The 17,635-nt window shown below is 34.7% G+C and overlaps 1 protein-coding gene and 1 non-coding gene across 2 annotated transcripts in view; one reads left to right on the plus strand and one right to left on the minus strand.

The window, feature by feature from the left end:
• Chm (CHM Rab escort protein) overlaps positions 1-17,635 on the minus strand; it is a 193,946-nt gene that overhangs the window by 61,739 nt on the left and 114,572 nt on the right. The window lies entirely within an intron of this gene.
• LOC123456880 lies at positions 5,432-5,538 on the plus strand. Its single transcript, XR_006634752.1, has one exon. It is a non-coding gene; the product is annotated as a U6 spliceosomal RNA (small nuclear RNA).

Genomic DNA, 17,635 nt, shown 5'->3' on the forward strand with positions numbered 1-17,635 from the left:
TAGCTTCATTTTTAAAGTAGAAAAACTTATGTTCATTTGTACTAATTTTAAAATTGCAAATATTAACTACATCTGTTCTTTAGAAATGAAGTATAAAAGAGCATGTAGTAATCTCCAAATATATACATGTAAAATATAAAGCAATGTTTTCACATTGAGAATTATGTATGTGGTACTCAGTGCATAAAAAGAACAAGCAGCCTTTTGCCTTAACTGAATTTTTCTCTAAAGGTGGAAAGAGACTGTCCCTGCCCCATAAGATAAATAGTGGGCACAGGGCCCTGAGAGGTTGGAGAGAGATCAGAGGAAAAATTGTAAGGGCTCACATTAATACATTATTCTTATTTAGTCTATTTTTACACACAGAACATTCTGTGTCCTAGATTTAATGTTTCATTTTATTATTTTTTAAAGTTCCTTAGCCCTTCAGCTCGAGGTCCCATCATCAAAGCTGATGAATCAAACAACTGCATGAAGCCAATAAAGGCAATTAAATGATGCATATTTTCCCACAGAAATAAAAAGTTATCCTCAAACTCAGGAAATCGTATTTCAAAAGACAGAAAGTTCGTATATAAGAAATGTTGGAAGCACAGTGATGCAGCAAAGGAACAGGCAGAACTAATTTGCATGCTCATGAAACTGATGTTGTCATACACTCCCATTCTGTTGAACTCCTCTCTCCTCCAGACTCCATCACACACAAACACAAATACACATACATACACATATACAACCCCCCCCCCACACACACACACTGCACCTTGGAACTCTGTGGCTAACAATTTCGGATATTTATAGAGCTGTTCCCTCAAATCCACAAAAACTCATGCTGTCCCATTGTATTCGAGCACTACAAACTAAAATGCTACCTTCTTGGGCAGCCTTAACAGCTCCTTATCTCCTTTAAGGAATTAGAACCCACCCACCCCCCAAAAAACACTGACAACAATTATTGCATGTCCTATCAACTCAGTTTGCTCAAAGCCCCTTCAATGTTTCTCTCACCTGTCTCTCAATGTACTCATTAAAGGCTTTGTGTTTTCTACAGTTGATCCCAAACATCTACAAATAAGTGGGATCAATACATTCAATGTATACATTCTCATGAATTCTAATATGTAATCAAAATTACATATTTCTCAGTTACTCTCCTATTTTAATACTATTTTTAGGTGTGCAGTGGGATAGACAATCACTATATCCATATCTAACATGGCCTAAGTGAGTATTTAAGTATGAATGAAACTCTTATGGCTCCCCCCAAAAGTTAAGACAGCTACAAATGTATTGGTGGTGAGACAAAATGAACTTGTACTAATCTTCTTCCTAGGTCCCTCTCATGACCAAATGCTCATATCTGCAAGACAGATGAAAGGTTTCATTTCATAGTTGGGAAGATACATATTTCAAAGGAGACAAAGTCACTAGGTTGAAGATGAGAGTAAAATCAATACTAAACTCTGTACTGTAAATTCCTTTATGTATTGGTTTTACTCCTTTGATTTTAGAAACCTTTAAATGTAGTAAAGGTTGGTTTCATTGAAAAATCAAATTTCAAATAGTTATAATTACTAATATTCTTTGTATTTGCAAAAGAACAACATATAAACATCAAAGGAAAGAGGTAGGGAGGTAAAGAGAAAGGCAGGAAAGAAGAGAGTAGAGGATACAATCATCTCTTAAATTAGTTTGAGATATAAAAACTAGTTGTTTACTTCTTGTAACTCTCGTGGGAAATCCAAGCTCTTACCAAATTATTCATGAAAAGATCAGTTTCTGCCTTTCGTTTTTTCTTTTTTCTTTTTTAATTTGACAGCAACAGATAGAGAAAGAGGCAGAGAGAGAGGGGGGGAGAATGGGTGTGCCAGGGCTTCCAGCCACTGCAAATGAACTCCAGATGTGTGCGGCCCCTTGTGCATCTGGCTAACGTGGGTCCTGGGGAATCAAGCCCCGAGCCGGGGTCCTTAGGCTTCACAGGCAAGTGCTTAACCACTAAGCCATCTCTCCAGCCCAGTTTCTGCCTTTCTTAATGAGCCACAATGATAATGAAAAAGACAAAATGTATGCAAAAAAGGCTTTAAATTTTTCACTCTTAAGCAACAACAAAATTCCTAACAAAACAATACTGGCAAAGGCTGGGATATTCAGTAATAAGCTTGCCAATGTAAAGAAAAATTGTATGCAAGTCATATTTAGAATTTTATATATTGACAAGTTTGTACTTGTACATAATTATTTTGATCAAATCTTTTCTTGTACTCCCTCTCCATCCCCCTTACACTGAATCCCTTCTTCTCAACTACTCCCTCAACTATTTTGATTCATTTTTTTCTTTATGTAGTTATGTTACCCACTGAGTTTAATTAGGGTTGCCTACATGAGCAAGGGTGGGGATTATTTATCAGAGCACATGCAACTTGCCAGTGGCTATACCACTCTACAAAGTGCCTCCTGCTCCCCCAGCAGTCATTAACTGGCAAGAATTCCTTAAGAATGAGGGCTTTACATCATGCTCCTTCATTCATGACAGAATGATGATGGTCACAGTATTATGCAGGTCACAATGGTTGTTGTGAAGTCATGAATGCAAGTCATCCTTCGCAGGAACATAATGTGCTACAGGACCCCACCCTATCCTCTGGCTGTTACAATCTTTCTGCACGCTTTTATCCAATGACCCTTGAGCCATGAAGTGTTCTTTTTGTTGTACAAAGTTTTTAAAAAAATCATGAGATCCAATTTGCTGTTTATCTTTTTTTTTTTTTGAAGGAAGGTTATTTATTTTGGCTTACAGTCTCAAGAGGACACATCTTGATGGCAGGGGACAGTGTGGCATGAGCAGACGTCACTTCTGCCACAGCAATTAGAAATGGCAGAAAAGAGAGTGTGCCAAACACAGGCAAGAGGAAGCTAGCTACAATACCCATAAGCATGCCTCCCACAATATACCTCTTCTATCAAGGCTTTAATTGCCATCAGCTTGGAACCTAGCATTCAAAACACATTAGTATATGGGGCACATATAATTCAAACCACCACAAACATTTATAGACTAAGTATGATAAAAGAGACATCATCCTTTCTGTTTTAAATAGAATAGAATAGAAACTAACATGAGGAACTGGAAAGTCATTTAATATTATACAGAAAAAAGTGAGGTCTATATTCAAATATTTAAGCTACAGAAAAATGTTGAGGGAGCTCATTATTCATAAAAGCTTCAATAAAATGTTTGTATCCAACTGGTCCATTAGCAGAGACTCACACAAGCTTTGGACATTGCTTCTCATTTCTGAGTTTGTATGTCTACAAAGTAATTCTTATACCTCTACATGATTTCATATACAGATTATTTCAAGGAGAAAAAAGGCTTATGAGGTTCTTTATCTAAATGTAAACAGATCTGGGTGCTAGATCTGCAGAATATTATAGTTCAAAGACATAACTATAGAGTATGATAGCCTTCATATTGATCTTATTTCCTGTGCTAGTAGAGTCCTATTCAGAAACTCTTTGTCTATGCCTATATCTCATAGTGATCTCTGTACTTTTTCCTCTAGCAGTGTGGATTTCAGATCTTTTAAGGTCTTTGATCCATTAGGAATTGGTTTTTGTGTAAGAGATTAGGCTCTAGTTTCATACTTAAACATAAATGTATCCCCTTTTACCAACACAATTTGTTGAAGAGCTTGTCTTTTCTCCAATGAGTCTTTCTGACATTTTTGCAAAAATCTGGCAGCTGCAGCTGCATGGGTTTATATCAGGGCCTGCTATTCTGTTCAATTGATCAACTTATCTGTTTGTTTATTTATTTGTTTTTATTTATTTATTTTATTTATTGGTGGCAGTACCCTGTTTTGGTTACAATGGCTCTGTAATAGACCTTGAAATATGTTATGGTAATATTTCCAGCTTTATTTATTTTTATTTTTATATTTGCTTTTTGCTCCAGATTGTTTTGGCTATCTGAGGTCTTTTGTGCTTCCAAATGAATTTTCACATTGATTGACTTTCTATTTCTAAGACTGGTACTGAAATTTTGACGGAGATTGCATTACATCTGTAGATGCCCTTTGGTGATATAGCCATATTAAGTATTCCTATCTATGTACATAGGAGACCTTTCCATTCTCTAGTGCCTTAATTTGTCTCCTGAGTTTTTTTTTTTTTTTGTTTGTTTTTTTTGTTTTATGAGGGAGGGTTTCATTCTGGCCCAGGCTAACCTGGAATTAACTATGTGGTCTCAGGGTGGCCTCGAATTCACAGTAATCCTCCTACCTCTGCCTCCCAAGTGCTGGGATTAAAGGGGTGTGCCACCACGCCCGGCTCTCCTGAGTGTTTTAAAGTGTTTGTTGTGGAGATCTTCCTTGATTAGTTTCTTCTAGGGTTTTTTTTTTTTTTTGAGGCAATTGTGAATGAGACTGTTTGACTGATTTCATCCTTAGCATGTTTCTTATTGGTATGTAGGAAGGCTACTGGTTGTTCCATATTTGCTTTGTATGTTACCACTGTGGAAAGTTCTTTTTAGTGAAACCAAAATAAATTAAGGTAATTCAGGTAAAAGTTTCAAATACATTTGTAAAGTTACAATAACTTCTATTAATACTTATCAAATCCATACAATATTTTATGAGAAAATAATTTCTTTCAGAACATATTCAAGCAAGGGATATAGGTCAGTTTGTGAAATATTTGCTTCACATGTATGAGGACCTGAATTTGATCCCATGCAAAATATGCCAGGCATATGCCATTCACTTATACTCCCAGTGCGGGGGAGGCAGAGAAGTGGCTTCCCATATCTTAACCAGATAGGTCCAGGCTAATAAAAGATCCTATTTCAGAAAAAAAAAATGTTGTTGGTGTACCTGAGGAACAACCTCTGATGTTGTTCTGAGCCTAAACCTGCACCTGCACTCATACATGTGCTCCCATACATACAAATATAAGCACAGATGTGTCAGTGTGTGTGTGTGCGTTGGCACATGTGCACACATGTGCACACACACATACACACACACACACACACACACACACACACACACACACACACACACATGAGAAGGAAAAAAAAAGATAAAGTCAGTTTATTGCAAGGTACAACTAAAATTTTACAGTAGCAATTCAGGAAAGACAGCAACAAAATGATAGTCAGAATACTGTGCTTATCTGATATGTGGACTGACAAAAATGCAAAATTACAATTTCATTTGCAGAATTAAAATTATGTATGACTCCACACCACAGAGATATGGTTCATGTATGCTAGATACTATTTTTGCTTTCAAATAAATTATCTAAAATTATGTTTTCCCTTTTCTTTAAAATGGAAGGAAATGTGCATACCAGCTGTTACCAATCCAGATTCTATCTAACATAATCAATAATAGCCACTACCTTTAGAAGTCTGACAGATTAAGAATTTCATGTGTTCACTTTGGCAGCATATACACTCAAATTGGAATGATACAGAAAAGATGACCATGGCCTCCCTGCAAGGATGATACACATATTTGTGAGTTGTTCCTTGTTTTTTATTTATAACTTTTATAATGTTCTTCATCATAGGAAAAAAATGGACTTCATGTTCTGTTTAATAACATTATAATTCATAATCTTGGTAGCCAGAGAGACAGTACCTGAAGCTTAGTGTACTATAAAAAGATAATGGTATTACAGCAGTACCTATGCAGAGCCCCCAGCCTCTATTCTCTATGCCAGAGTCTCTAAAACCTCCGAGAATGAATCATTCATGTAAATGCATCCAACATGTGTGTTTGAATATAAAGAGGATGAGAGCTACTCATTGTCTAACTATTCAATTCTAAGCAAAACAAGAAGGCATTGTGCCACAAAGAGAACTTCAAAGCTGCCCAAGGACCTTTCATTCAGCTTTTGTGCTTGGCTGTCCTCAGTGTCTATTTTGCCAGCTTGATTTCTCTTCGATAAGTAAGTAAGGTACTTTTATGTCCCAAACTCACATTATGTAATTAAATTCACATACATTTGCAAACTCTGGCTTGTCTCACTAGAAAAAATGTCCTGACTTACTGAGAAATTTTCTGTGGTTCACTGATAATTTTCACAGGGAACAAATTGCTTAAAAATTCAAATTTAATCTATAAGACTGAGAAAGTATCTCTTAATCATACCAAATAAAAGTATACTGAAATATTTTCCAAGATAATAGTCAGGCTAATTGTATTAGTACATTTCTGTGGTGAAGGGCATCTCCATAAAGTAAGTCTGAGGTAAACAGAGGTGGTTTGTTCTGTTGACTGTGGATACCAATAGCCATCAATATGTTTAATGAGGCCTCAAAAAGTTGCAAAGTTTGCATGTCTAAAGGAAATTGCTTTTTATCCTAGTAGTTATTCAGAAATAAAGCAAAATTTCTATGTAAGTTTTAGCATTATAAAATCTCTACGATTAAACAGAAACTGCATTCAGATATTTAGTATGTTCTTATTATAATCAAAATCTTTCATGTAAAATATAAATCAGATGATCAGTGGCTTCTGACTCATATGATTTATCTGTCCCATACTGGCTTTCTATCAGTTTGTAAGCATGAATTGGCTCATTTAAAGCATTATCACATTCACCCTCCAAAAGAAAGTAAATACTAGTTATATTTCTAGCTTTACAATAAATAAAAACCAATGTTTGTTTTCATCTGTATATGCTTGTTAAATAAAAATATCATTGCATACATACATGACCATAATATAGGAAAAAGTGAGGTTAAACTTCACAGATAATGTTAATGAGAATTGATAGCAGTGACAGGGATTAAGTGCTTTAAAAGGTATGACTCAGTGACCATTGTGATCTTGGTACATCCCACTTTTTCTTAGGTCAATTATAGCCCAGCAGCTAAATGTTGATCTTGAAAGAATCATGAAGGATGGAAACATATCATTTAGAATTTTGGCCCTTAAATCATTAAGCATCTGAGGCAATTCTAATATGCTTAAGCGTCTACACTCATATCTTCTCTACATACCAGCTTGGAAATTAGTTAATAGGGACTAATTCAGTGTTTGGGATTTGCTAAGAACTATACTAAGAACTTTACAAATAACAACTTCCTTAATCCATATAATCACCCTGTGAAGTATGTGATTAGAACATAAAATTAGGATTAACATTTAATCATTATGTAAATGAAGCTATTTTAGTGCTAATTTTCTGCTTAACTGCACCTTAAGAATATAGGTCTATGCATATAGGACCAAGATTAAAGACTGTGGGTTAATGAAAGAATATTTTAAAATTTTGGTAGTGCAAAAATTTGGTTTACTTAAGAAAAACGTAGAGAGATTGTGCCAATCTCCTCCAAATGACAATGCAAAAGGTCTGAAAAATATGAGTGCTCACAAACATGTGTGCATTAGTATGATAAAATCTATTTTGCATGAAATAACTGAAAGAAATAAATATAGTGTATTATAAAAGACAACAACTTTCATGTGCAACCACATAATACAAGATAATTGAGAGTTGATTTCAATGAAATCAGATGAAATAGGAGTCACTTTAAAAATAGTTCAAATCAGTTTAGTTTAAGTGGGTTTAATATCAGAAGGTTTTATGCCTTCTTGTTCAAAATATTCCAGCTGTTTTGAACAGAAAATTGGCCAAACAAAATTACACAATATTTATGATATAAAAATACTTGAGGATTTTTTTAAAGTTGAATTCTTTTTACCACTCATTCAAGAGTGAACCCACTGCCTAATTTTGGGGAGAAAGGAAAGAATGAAGCATTTAGGAAAGAAAGGCTACAAGCATGAATGTCTTTTACAAATTACTGATATGGTATATAAAAGTATAGTTTCTGTCCTGCAATATTTATTTTCCATGATAATTTCTAATAAAGTTAAAATATTTAATTTATTAATTCCCTACGATGTGCCAGCCAGCCCAAGTTCTAAATACATAGCCACAAGTGAGTAAAATATATAGGATTTAATAAACACAATGGTAAAATGGACACCTGTATGTACAGAAGACTATGTACTAGGAATTTCAAGACATACAAAAATCACTAATTCTTTTCTTTCTTTCCTTCTTTCTTTCTTTCTTTCTTTCTTTCTTTCTTTCTTTCTTTCTTTCTTTCTTTCTTTCTTTCTCCTTCCTCCCTCCCTTCCTCCCTCTCTCCCTTCTTTTCTTTTCCTTCTTTCTTTCTTTCTTTCTTTCTTTCTTTCTTTCTTTCTTTCTTTCTTTCTTTCTTTCTTTCTTTCTTTCTTTCTTTTTTGGTTTTTCAAGGTAGGGTTTCACTCTAGCTCAGGTTGTCATAGAATTTACTATGTAATCTCAAGGTGACTTTGAACTCAACTCCTACCTCCCCAAGTGCTGGAATTAAACACATGTGCTACCACACCCAGCTTTGTTTGTTTTTAAGGTAGGGTCTTGCTCTAGCCCAGACTGACCTGGAATTCACTATTATAGTCTCAGCATGGCCTCAAACTCATGGATATCACCATAACTTTGCCTCCAAGTGCTGGGAATAAAGGTGTATGACACCGCACCTGGCTTGATCACTAGTTTTTATACAGAGAAAAAATCTATGAACAGATACAGATCATTAAGTGACTTAATCAAATAAATTTTAGTGCCAAATAGATTCAATTTATATATACTGAATGTCTAAAATATATAAATTAATTTTTAAATAGTCAACAAAAACTTTATGGTATGCATCAAGACTATAAGGTCATCAATTTCAATATAATAGTACTTTTCATCAGTGTTGAAAAATAGTAAACAGTTTTTCTGTGCATCATAACATTTGAGACAAGTATCCTTAGGGTAGGAGGCAAGATTAGATCACTACCCTTTCCACAATATAGATAAGAGCACTGAGGTGTTGGGAATTTAAAACAAACGTTCAACAATACTAAGGCACAAATAACATGAAAAAAAAATCAGAAGCCAATTCATAGACTGGTACATGTCTAACACACAGAAACTTTTGTCTAGTTCATATAACATGACAATGAATTACATAAAACTCCCAAGCAGGGTAGAATGTAAACTGAAGAAAAACTGGAAAGGAAAGGCATTGTTACAACTGTATAACATGAGGGGAAAAAAACAAACAAACAAACAAACAAAAACAAGAAGAGAGAAGCACATGGAAATCCAGCAATGAAACACAGCCTTACCCCATGCCAGCATGAAAAGCTGGGGACCTGTGTACCTGCATTTGTTTTTTTGGTTCTGGTCTTTCATTTGTGTTTTGTTTTGTAGATAACAAACTTTAATGTACCTCAAAAATAATCCAACTTCACTTATGATTTCTATCATACCTACAGAATAATGTATTTATTCCAAAAAGACGGTAAAAAAAGTTTTGACTCCTCTAAAATGTTTGCACAGTAATATAACATTACTTTCAAGTTCACTCAAACTAGCTTCCAGCCCCAAACCTGCCTTGCTCTATAAGGAACTAGCTATGTTTCATTCTAATAAAAAATTACTATAATATTTTTAATATCTTGATTAGCATAATTTTCTCAGGTAATATGGCATGGCCAAGTTTTCAAACCAAGCTACCAGGATAACCTATTATCAGAATTATCACTGAAGTGTGCTATTGATAAAATAGAAACTCAAGCTGTATAATTTGCGCAGCCAGTAGTTTTGATACACTCATGGGATTCACAATAAATCCTCTATACCATACACTTAAATGTAAGTTTTAATAAGAGATTAATCCCAACTTAAGTCTTTTCCAGTCAAAACCTGAGAAGTATTACAGGCAGGAACACAAAAGCATTCTATTGCTTTATTAATAACAATGCTCACTGATCTGTGAATAACCTGGAAAAAAATGAAGATTATTGAGTTACTTTACCAATCTATGCATCCATCACCACAGAACAGGTTTCAAAATGATGGATTATCTCACCATCCTGCTGTTTATCCCACACAACATTCTCTCCTCAAGGGAAAACAAACAAATGATAATACAAACATCATCATGCTTGTGCACCATCTCTATGCCAATACAAACTTTTAACTAAAGAGAAAACAGTCTTGAGAAATGATTCAAAAATGAGGTATGTTGCTAAGTTTATGTTTTCCCCTAGGATTCTAGAGTTTAAACCAATTCTATTCAAACAGAAGTCTTCATCATTTGGGACACAAACATTTTATTAAACAACTCCACATAGCTTTCAACTGAGTATACCTCACTGGATTTTTTTTTGCATGGGGGGGATTACTCATCATAGAGTATTTTAAAATACTGATAGAAACTATTGATTTCTTTTCCTAGAAAAGCTAAAGTTATATATATATATTGTTCACACCAAATTTGCCATGCAATTTCAAGGCACTCATCCCCAATTCCTAAAGTAAACAATAAAAGCTTGGATACCAAATTAAGAATCATGAATTTGGGCTGGAGAGATGGCTTAGCAGTTAAGCGCTTGCCTGTGAAGCCTAAGGACCCCGGTTTGAGGCTCGGTTCCCCAGGTCCCATGTTAGCCAGATGCACAAGGGGGCACATGTGTCTGGAGTTCGTTTGCAGTGGCTGGAAGCCCTGGCACGGCCATTCTCTCTCTCTCCCTCTATCTGTCTTTTTCTCTCTGTGTCTGTCACTCTCAAATAAATAAATAAAATATGAACAAAAAATATTAAAAAAAAAAAAAGAATCATGAATTTGATGAACTTCTCTACCCAGCATGCCACCACTGGAGATACATATTTTAAATGATGACTGAAAGTTTAGATTCTGATTAAATGAAGTCAAATACAAAAACATAAATAAGATTATAAATTTATTTAACAACATTATGATATATTGTTATATTTATAGATTAAAATGTAGAAGAAATATATCAATATGTATAAATGTTGATAAGTAATGAGAACCAACATGGTGGCCCATGCTTGTAACCTCCATACTCAAGAGGCTAAGGCAAGGATTGTTGCAATTTTGAGGCCAGCTTTAGCTACAAAGTGAGTTCATGGAAAGCCTAGATTATATAGCAAAACTCTTAAAAGGGGGAAAAAAAGGCAATAGGATTTCCTTTTTTTTTTTCCTCTTCGAGGTAAGGTCTCACTCTAGCTCAGACTGACCTGGAATTCACCATGTAGTCTCAGGGTGGCCTTGTACTCAAGGTGATCCTCCTACTTCTGCCTCCGGAGTGCTGGGATTAAAGGTGTGCAACACCACACCTGGCTTTCTTTTCCTCTTTTATGGTGCCAGGGATAGAATCCAAAATTGCATGCATGGTAGTCAATTGCTACCATGTAGCTACATACAAATCACTTAATAAATAATGCTTTCTGTCTTGATTTATAACATTTCTCCATATTATATTTCTTCCATAATGAAGAACATTCTAATTACAGAATTTGGCATCAAAACATGATACTGAATAAATTATGGCATGTACAACCAAATATGAGGTTATGGGGCCATTTACCTTTTTAAGTACACACATATGTACAAATTTATACTTACATATTTTCTGTGAAAGCATAGAAAGGTAGGAGATATGCAACTGAATTACAATGAGTACTGGGAATGGAATAATTGTTAGATAGAGAATGGGGCTCGTATTTTTCTAAATTAAATTGTGTGAGATATACATGCATATATATATTATATTTTTATATTTATACTACAATATTATATTTATTTATATATACTCATTTGTATCTTCAGTAGGTTCCTTTCCAACCCTCCCAAATATTAAGATTGTACACTAGCCAAGAATTTTCTTTAGTATCTTTTAGCACTCCTTTTTGTCAGGCAATGACCTTATGAAATTATTATCCTGATTCAAATGCCATGATATGTTAGACTGCTCTATTCTTTAAGGAAATTTTACATTGATGCTATTTATAGAATCAAAAATTGAGTAAAATATCAAGAATGGTCCACAACAAACTTTTATTCTAACTACTTTTCAAAATTTAACTCATGTAGGAGCTCAGGTTATAATTACTCCTTTTGTTACATTATTGTACTAGCTACATAAATTCAGCATGTAAGGAGTTAGAAAAAGTAGTTTCTTTGTAAACATGAATGGATTTACCTCAGCAGGATATTTAACAATTTATCAATGACTCATATTTTTGTTTGCTACAAGTTGGTGGGGAAAGGTAGTGAATGGCATTAAGTACGTAAAGCTAGTAATTTTGTTAAACATCTACAAAATATGAAACAACCCTTCTCCAAACACATTTCAGTATCTTTGAAGCTAATGAACCCTTTTACACCAAGAGCCACTAGAACAACCTTGTATCTTACAACAATGACATCAAATGCTGATTCAGACCACTGATGGTTCTTGTGTCAGAACAGAGTCCAATCTGTTGTGTATGGACAGCAACAGTGTTAGATACCTATAACTTCACCAAGGTACAACCAGTCAATACTTCTTAGTTTTACAACATGTCTGTGTAGGCTGTTACAAATTACTGTTGAGTGCCTATACAGACTCTTCTATATCACACATTTCAGAGCATAATGAAATATATTTTAGTACTCTCTAATTGGTGCATGAGTATATACTGTTTTTGTCAACTAAATTAGATATTTTTAATTTTTTTGTTTTATATTTATTTATTTATTTGAAAGTGATAGACAGAGAAAGAGGAAGAGAGAGACTGAGAGAGAATGGGCATGCCAGGGCCTCCAGCCACTGTAAACGAACTCCAGACACATGTGCCCCCTTGTGCTTCTGGCTAACATGGGTCCTGGGGAATCAAGCCTCAAACCGGGGTCCTGAGGCTTCACAGGTGAGCGCTTAACTGCTAAGCCATCTCCCCAGCCCATCAACTAAATTAGATATTTCTTGTATTGATAATCAAGGTTTATCTGTGCCATATTCTTTCCCATATGCATACACTATACCTAGAATATTTAAGGAAATAATTTTCTTCATATGTATTTGATTACTGTAATTTAATTAGATATTTCTGGTTAAGTAGAATTGAAGTCAGACTGCAAGTCACAAGATTGTTTCTACTACAATAATGCTCCCTAGATTGCCAACATCAGCAAAATATGGAAAATGTTGCTGTGGTGGTTTGATTCAGGTGTCCCCCATAAACTTAGGTGTTCTGAATACTAGGTTCCCAGCTGATGGATATTTGGGAATTAACGCCTCCTGGAGGGAGTGTATTGTTGGGGGCGGGCTTAGGGGCTTTATAGCCAGTTTCCCCATGCCAGTGTTTGGCACACCCTCCTGTTGCTGTGGTCCACCTTATGTTGGCCAGGGGGTGATGTCCACCCTCTGCTCATGCCATCGTTTTCCCCTGCCATCATGGAGCTTCCCCTCAAGCCTGTAAGCCAAAATAAATCTCTTTTTCCCAGAAGCTGCTCTTGGTTGGGTGATTTCTACCAGCAATGCAAACCGGACTGCAACAGTTGCGTTCCAGATCTACACATCTAAAACTCAGTAAATTAGGTCAGTATTTCCCATGTTGATTTCTGATGCCCATGAACACTTGAGGGATACTACTCCAACATTTCTTTTACACATAATTCCAATTTATGTACACTTAAGCTCTATTCATTAATGTTTAGTGAGTGCCTAATATATACTAGACATTGGGCTGAGGCATTCCTGTATATATCCTAATACAACAGTCTTTTTTAAGCATTTGTGTATTTTGGAGGCAAAAAAAAAAAAAAAAAAAAAAAAAAAAAAACAACCAGACTCAAACATTCAGAAAATTTGCCATGAAATTCTTAAAGGAAGCTTTTTGGAATATAGCTTCATTCATTGTTTTACAGATTATAAATAGGTATAGATTTTCATAGGAGACCCTATAGTCTGCAAAGTGTTAACTAATTACATTTTTACCATTTGTGGAAAAATACGCTGACAACTAATTTAGAGAGCAAATTTAGCTAAAGTTTAACTTTTTTTTTTTTTTTTTTTTGGTTTTTCGAGGTAGGGTCTCACTCTAGCCCAGGCTGACCTGGAATTCATTATGGAGTCTCAGGATGGCTTTGAACTCATGGCAATCCTCCTACCTCTGACTCCCGAATGCTGGGATTAAAGGCGTGCACCACCATGCCCGGTTAAACTTTAATTCTTAAGAGCAGCAGCAATGATAATCAAAATAATCGCAGTGACATAATAATAGTAGTAATGATAGCTAATACTTATATAACATTTTAAAATATGTAGTAATGGAAACATATTTTAGACATTAATTCATTTTATTCCTCACAATCTATAATTTAGGTATCACTAATATCTTCAATTAAACACAAACAGATCAAATAACCTGGCCAAAGATGTACAACCATTAAGCAAAGGATATTGTTCAAGTTTTCTATGCTTTGAGTCCCATCACAGGTCTTTAAATCCCTTAAGTACTCCACTATTTATTCCTTAGAACCTCTTGTTCTCATGAGCTCTTCAAGAGTAACAAAAATATTAAAATTTCAAAATCCATTAACAAGGGCTCATGATTCTTTTAAATCATAGATTCCTGTAAAATTCAGATGAAACTATGAAGACCTTTTTATAGAGAGACATATATAACATTATGCATATATAAATTCCAAAGACCAATGTACCCTATTGAAGAATACAGCTCTCATCGGCTGCAATATTGCAAAGCAACAAGTCTGAGACTTAAGAATCAAACAGAATTAGATTATATTTCTAGAACTCTACGAAGATGGACTTTTCTTTCCAATTTCATTGGAAAGTAAAAATTATCAATAACAGAGAATGGAACCATAGCAATGCAAAAACATAAATAAAAGGAAATACAAAAATAACATATTTTATTATAAACTTTTTTCAAAAAATGTTTATAAATTATGTAATAGATCAATCGTAAAATGGCTATCCCCAAAATGCATGACCCACAATCTCCAATGAGGAGGGTTCCTGCAGAGGAGGAAGGACAGGGAGAAGGCTAACAATGATACCAACATGGCTGTTTACACACTAAGTATGAACATAATTAATAAATATATATATATATATATATCACAAGATCGGGTTTCCAACCTCATTCTCTTATTTTAAATTTCTTAAGTTATAAAATTAGACAACCATATGCCCCAACAAGGAGGATCCCTGTGGAGGGGAAGGACAGGGAGGAGGTTAACCATGGTACCAACTTGACTGTATTCAAAGAATACAAAAATAAAAAAATAAACAGCCAGTCAAAATAATTTTAAGTGTATTTCCAAGTCTAGGTTTTTAGTCCCAATATAGGAGGCTGATTTTTACAAGCAAATGATTAAGAAAATTGCTGTTAAAGAAAAAAATCTAATTCCAACTTTTTAGAGGCAAAAGCAATGAAGTACTCATCAAAATCTACTTCAATTTTGTCCTCTCTAACTTCAAATCCAAATGCACACAAAAGTGTTCAGTTTTCCAACAGTATAAACTTTGTCTAACTTTAAGAGTTCCTATTTTAATATATTGATCCAAGTTTAAAAATGCCTCAAGACTGAAAAAAAAAATTCCGTAAAGAAAAAAATAAGTCAGTTATTACAAAAGGAACTAAGCAACTTAGTTCTCAAAGATGTTTTTCACTATGATTTCTACAAAAGAAACTACAAAGCAGTCAATAAAATGAACTGATCTTCTGATTTGCGCTTTGAACTGAATATCTGCCATGTAGCTAAGGTTTGTCTAAAAGTCAAGATCTTTGGTTGGAGGGATGGTTTAGCAGTTAAGGCATTTGCCTGCAAAGCCAAAGGACCCAGGTTCGATTCCCCAGGGCCCACATTAGCCAGATGCACAAGGAAGTGCACATATCTGGAGTTCGTTTGCAGTGGCTGGAGGCCCTGGCGTGCCCATTCTTTCACTCTCTCTCCCTCATTATCTGTTAAATAAATAAATAAAAATAAAAGTAAAAACATTTTAAAAGTCAAGATCTTTTTGCATCTGCTTTCCTACTTCTAAATGACAGGTTCTGACCAGACCAGAAAATAAAATGATCAACTAGCATGCATTTCTATATATAAGCTTGCGAATGGTGTCCTCACATAATTTACTACCATTCTTGGGAGTATGCTAGTGTGATGATAACCACTTTCAAACCAATTATACCAAAATATTCAAAGATGCAATGTGCATTTCTGGGAAACTGCAGAACTCATGTCTAATATACTACTTCCGACATCATGGTAGATGACAAACAGTAATTAGATGTGTTCATGGGCTTTTTTTTTAATTATCCCAAGTTCAAAACAACAGTTCATATCTAAAACTGTAATTCAGAAAATAATCTGTGGTTGATGATCTGCTATAACTTTTACTTACAAATATTTACTGCAAGTGTACTCTCCTAAAGTATGCTCTCTAATTTTCAAAGTTTATTGTTACTCCCAATATTTGTGACATAATCTGAATATGTGAAAAATATGTATCTACACAATAAAAGACTGTGACAGTTATGACAAAAACATACAACACTATAAAATAGCATATAGTTTCTATTAGAAGCAAATCACATGATTATGACTAAATCAAAGCATTATCTGTGTGTTCTATTAGGGGTATAGTTCTGGCATCAAATGGAAGATTCCCTTGCCTTTCCATCTCTCTGCTTCAAAAATCCTGATCAGGGGCTGGAGAGATGGCTTAGCGGTTAAGCGCTTGCCTGTGAAGCCTAAGGACCCCAGTTCGAGGCTCGGTTCCCCAGGTCCCACGTTAGCCAGATGCACAAGGGGGCACACGCGTCTGGAGTTCGTTTGCAGAGGCTGGAAGCCCTGGCGCGCCCATTCTCTCTCTCTCTCCCTCTATCTATCTTTCTCTCTGTGTCTGTCGCTCTCAAATAAATAAATAAATAATTTAAAAAAAAATCCTGATCAGCATTCTCATATTTGGGCTTTTCTCATACATTTTCCTAAGTTAACAGGAAAATTTTCTTCTTGCAACTATGTTATTTGTCACTACATTATGTAGGGAAAGGATGAAATTAACCACTGGTTAAAAAGTGTTTGGTGTTGGGCTGGAGAGATGGCTTAGTGGTTAAGCACTTGCCTGTGAAGCCTAAGGACCCCGGATCAAGGCTTGATTCCCCAGGACCCAAGTTAGCCAGATGCACAAGAGGGCACATGTGTTTAGAGTTTGTTTTCAGTGGCTGGAGGCCCTGGCGTGCCCATTCTCTCTCTCTCTCTCTCTCTCTGTTGCTCTCAAATAAATACACAAAAAAAATTAAAATAAGTGTTTGGTGTTATAATTTATTTGAAAGCATGTGGGTATAGATATAGATAGACAGATAGACAGGTAGACATAGATATCTACTCATATCTATGTATAATGTGTGTGTATACATATATATATATATATATATATATATATATATATATATATATATATAAAATGTTCTAAAATTGAAACACCTCAATTATTCACATTAAAGGGGAAACTGAAATCACATATAGATCACCAAAGAACAAAAGATTAAAATTACATAGTAAACTGTTAAAAACACTACTTTTTGTTCTCAATTCCCATAAATCTCTGTGAGCAGTCCAGATTTATCTATAAAAAATGTACTTTGGTCCCATGGTTATCACTACATTTTTTTTATTTTGTTGAAATATAACACAGTATTACAAAACCCATCCTGAACTACAAGTTATTATGTTAGTTAGCTAGCATTTTAGCATAGTTAGAGATAG

Source organism: Jaculus jaculus, chromosome X (assembly GCF_020740685.1).
Source record: "Jaculus jaculus isolate mJacJac1 chromosome X, mJacJac1.mat.Y.cur, whole genome shotgun sequence".
Lineage (NCBI taxonomy): Eukaryota > Metazoa > Chordata > Mammalia > Rodentia > Dipodidae > Jaculus > Jaculus jaculus.